We start from the raw sequence: 5,230 nt of genomic DNA, 5'->3' as shown, positions 1-5,230 counted from the left end.
AATCTACATAAAACAAACACCTCCTCATTAGCATGAGAATGTAAAAAATAAATCTTTAACAATGTAGTACATTTTTCGACTGAATATTTGGATTTTCTACCAAATTTATTCAAACTTCTTTTTAGTAATTCCAAAATATGAACACATCTTACGTAAAAAATTAGTTTGATTGCATACCCGCCAAAGATTTAAAGCGTACGTAAGAAGAATGTTTTTAAATTTTGCGGATTGAAAGTTGTTTCTAAAGTTCGAGCTCGAGGCATGTTATACATAACGTTACTTTAAAAAAATAATTTAATAAAAATTATGTAAATATCGAGGGGATAGCCACTCGTAAAGTCAGATGAACACCTTCGCTGAAGTCACTTGAATTCACATTAAATTGCTTAAATCACTTGATGTAAAGAATTCCTGAAAATAAAATTTGTAGCCAGCAGGAACAGCACAGCTGCCACGATGCGATCTCACTGACAACTGAAAATAAATAACTGAATATCAAGTGAAAGTTTAAAAGGCCAACCAGCCATAAACAAACCTAAAATAAAAATGACCTTTAATCCAAGTCAGTTAAAATAAAGATTTAGGATGTTCAAATCAGATAAAAATCAAACTCAAAAGCATTTTTTAACGTCGAATAATCAAGTTGATGTAAAGAATGAAAATAAAATCTTTTATTATTATTTTATTATATATTTTTTTGCCTTGATACGGGTGCTGTATGAGTGCCGAAACGTTGGTGATTATTATATATAAATATTTTTGTTTTACAAATGGTTTTTATTGTGATTTGATAATGGTAGAAATAAAAAGGACGAAAGAAATAAAAAAGAGAAGGAAGGGGATTTAGTTGCTTGCCTTCTCATTTTTCTTTCCTCCTTTTTATTTTCGTTCAAATTGAAGAAGAATAATTTTATTTTCTTGTTTAGGGAGAAAGGAGAAGAGGAAGATGTTCTCTTTTTTCAGATTGCAATGGGGACTTCGTATGGTGGTTGTCCAAAGGACACCGCACTAAATGTATGGAAAAATGGCTTTCGGTGGATTTAGCTGAAACTTTGTAATTTTTAAGGTTATAAGTGCCGGATGAAATATCCGTAAAAACATTTTTAAAAAATGGACAGTTTTAGTGCTATGCGGCGCTAAGCGCTCAAGATCAGTGAATAAAACGAATTACAACAGATTTTGTTACAAAAGCGATGTCAATATAGAAATCACGTTTCAGATCGTGGTCTATCATGTTTTCGCCTACACCGTTGACTCATATAGCGCGCTTCTCAAAACGATCAAACTTTAAGCGCCCAAGATTTGAACTTGACTAAGTAATTACTTTTTTAAAGACAGAAATGGTATCCAAAGTAACATTAGTAACTAGTGCGCATATCGATAATAACAGTGTACTGTTCTCAAGAGTACCGAACGCTAAGCGCTCATGATCAGTGAATAGAACGAATTACAATAGATTTAGATACAAAAGCAATGTCAACATAGAAATGACGGTTCAGATAGTGGTCTGTCATATTTTCGCCTACACCGTTGACTCATATAGCGCGCTTCTCAAAACGACCAAATGCTAAGCGCCCAAGATTTTAACTTGACTAATTAATCACTTCTTTAAAGACAGAAATGACACCCAAAGTAACATTAGTAACTAGTGCGCACATTCCGAAAATCTCAGTGTACCCTTCGCGAGAAGGCCGAACGCTAAGCACCAATGATCAGCGAATAGAACCAATCCCAGTAGCTTTTGCGAAATATTAAACTACTCGTATTTCTGGCTCTTGATTCGGTTTCGCTTGTTCACCTCTATTAGCAGCGACTAGAATCCTTTGTAGCAAGGAAGTTTGAGGATACTTTACGTGTTGCGGGTAACGTGTATAACCCAGGAACCATAAAACGCTTGCAATATGTGTGCAAGTGCCAAGAGTTCTGGCCCCTGACTTACATGTGCAGTAATAACCAAGAAGCGTTTCGTTATTGTCTGGTCCTGTGTCATCGATCTCATTGAACGCTATCCACAGCTGGTACCTTGTCGCATTTCGGAAACGAGAAAATACTCGTACTCTGATCAAACCAGGTTCATTAAGTCGCGTATCTAGTTGAAACTGCTCATCCTCTTCTCGTTGCAGCTTGTCTTGAACGTAAGATGGGACAAGTTCTACTTGATACACGCCAATTGTAATGTCGCGTATTTCCTCCAATGTAAGGCAAGGAAATTGTGGTACTTGAAGTTCATGCAGGCGATTCCAATTTGCATTTCCGTAGCGCATATTGTCCACTTCTACGCGCGCTTGCACAATATTTGGCGCACGAGCTCTCGCTATATATTCTCTTGCAAGCTCTGCTGTAGCGCCTTGCATCTCGAAAACAGGATAGTATCGATTAATTATGGCACCAGCATTACGAAAGAAGAACTTGAAAATGGACTTTATGTGAACATTTCTGGATTCCACTATCCATCTAGATTTCGTTATTAGCCGAGCTTCGTTTGCTTCTTCCGTTACCAATTGACTCTGTCCTTGTTGGAGAAATGGTGGTATCTTGAACACAATTCCTAAGCGTTCTAAAGGTGGTTGGGCATCTCTATATCCACGGTCCTCTATAAAAATATCACCAATGTCGAAAAATTCTCTCATACCTTACACATCTCTTTCAAATTCGTTAATGAGCATTTGTGCATCATTGTTTCGTGAGTTAGAAAAATATGGTCCTTGTATTTCAAATATGTATCCGTCTGGAGCAACAATGAGAGTAGATTTTACGAAGTGACGTCCTTTATGTTTGCAGAATGACTGTCGAAGTACGCGAAAGTTAATGCTCTTCTGCATGTAAGCATAAGTTCCATCGATGATAGCCATAGCTCTGGGAATTTCTGGTTGTGGATTATAAAGTTCATTGGCGAATGATGTCACGTATCTTTTAATGAATTCCTCTCTGCTTATTGCATTAAATTCAATGTTACCAGGCACAAATCGCTGCATTAAAGACTCTCTTACAGTAGAAATGGCCATGCTTGTAGCTTGCCGACTCGAATAATGACAAATCACTTTCAGAAATTCATCAGAAAGACCTTGACGCATTTTGTAAAGGAAAGTCAGCAGATCTTTTTTCCTCACGTATCTGGCACCATGTCCATGTAACTGCGGAATAGGATCACAAAATGCATACAATTCTCTAAATTGTTCCTTTGTTACAGGAGCAATAGCTTCAAACTCTTCATCGGTGAAACTATCCTCATTATTAAACGCCGGGGCCGCATGAACATTTGCTTCGTTACGAAGTTGCTGCAAAAACAGAAGTAACTGCTGTCTCGGAATCATGCTCTTCCCGGAGCATGCTCTTGTTTCTTCTGGAATGAAAATTTCCATGATAATAAAAGCCTTAACTCTACATTCAATTAAAAGCCTTGGAGTATTAACATCAGCATTACAGAGAATGCAAACGAGAAGGAATAAGATGAGAGGTATGAACACCCAAAAAGGGGCTGCAAAAACTGTGCGAATGATATTCGGTTACAGTAATTATCCTTGTGATCAGTGCTCTCGGAGGTGAAAAGCTTTTACTGGTTCGTAACCTTAAATCCTTACATTCGTAGCAAAATTATGCCAAGGCACTTGCGAGATGAATGCAGAAAGCTATCATTCTTGGGTCGCTTTGTGTTCTCAAAACACATTAGGCTTTCACCGGCCTGTTTTTATAATTTTATCGTGTTTGTGACCACGTATCTGACGGTCGTAAAGCGTGGTATAAACAAATTCTGGAAAAAGGTTATGTTCCCTAGGATTCACCGCACATTTCAAATAAATAATTAGTAAAGAATTAAAAACAATGTAACACAATATTATAATGTGTTCACAAAAATTCTCGGGACGTGGTTTCTTTGGGAAATTTTTCTTAAATCTTTGTTTGCGACATCTTTTTTATTCGTTAAAATCATTGAATTATTTGAAATCTATAATTAGTAAAAAAATCTTTTAAAATCTTTTGAAACCTTTTCAAATCTCCCAAATGTTTTAAAATCATTGAAAGCTGGTTAACTGTAACCTTTTCAAAATCTTTGAAACCCTTTACATCTTTTAAAAGTTTAAAATTCTTTGTGAAATTGTTATGAAATATTTAAAATCTGATAAACACGCCTTTATAAAATGTTCAAAATCCTTTTAAATATTTTAAAATCTTTTTTAATGTTTTGTAATGTAGTGTACACTCAAAAACCGAGTGTTTAAACTCTTGAAAATTCCGTTATATGGCCATGGCTCATTCTAATAGATCTTTTAATTCTAGACGTCGGCAGTGCGTACGTGATGAGATTTTACGTCATTTTCGTATTTTTCGAACAGTTTTGTGTCGAAATGTGTGGAAAATATTGTTAATGAAAACAAGAACAAAAAATTAATTTGTAAATAACAGAGATTTTTAAGGTAGAACATTTTAAAGTCTATTTAAAAAAACGATGAAAAACGTGCAAAGAGTGCGGCGACCAAGGCCATTGTTTGCATCTGTTGGCACCTGTCATCTTCTAAAAAATGCTTGAAAATTCGGCGAAATTCAGGGAAGATGATGTTCCAGGTGCAAAATTAGTGCACGAATCCGTAGAAGAGCACAGTATTGAGCAGCTCAGACGAAGTCCTAAATCTAGAAAACCACTATTAAAAGGAAAAAACGTGATTTAGTTTTTATTTACAATATTTTCCATACATTTCGACACAAAACTGTTCGAAAAATACGGAAATGACGTAAAATCCTGGCACGTGCGCACTGTCGACGTCTAGAATAAAAAGGTCTATTCTGCAGCTGAGTTAATATTGAAGATTTCAGCTAATAATTTTTATAATTTCTGATTCAAATATCACAAAAAATGTATACTTTAACATTCTATAGTAGCGGAGACGAAATTTTCAAGGTCGCTGAACACCCAGCTTATAAGAATAATTCGCCGTTTCTTACCTTTCATCATTTCAATCTCAGGCTCATCGTTGCAATTTTTATAATCATACGTATTACAATTTTTGTTGCAGTTATTCAAAAGCGTTTGATTCCCATATTTTATTCAATAGGTAAAACAACAGATTTTATCACCAATTAATTACGTACAACCTGCAGATATTCACTTTATTTAATTAATTGAGATCAATGTGAAAAGCACATCGAAAAGCGACTTGCGTGGGCCCAGGAAAATGTTGATCGAGATTGGGACGAGGTAATATTCACCGACGAGGCTTCTGTTTGGGGTTAC

This window comes from Belonocnema kinseyi, chromosome 1, assembly GCF_010883055.1.
Source record: "Belonocnema kinseyi isolate 2016_QV_RU_SX_M_011 chromosome 1, B_treatae_v1, whole genome shotgun sequence".
Taxonomy (NCBI): domain Eukaryota; kingdom Metazoa; phylum Arthropoda; class Insecta; order Hymenoptera; family Cynipidae; genus Belonocnema; species Belonocnema kinseyi.
This window is presented reverse-complemented; position numbering follows the sequence as displayed.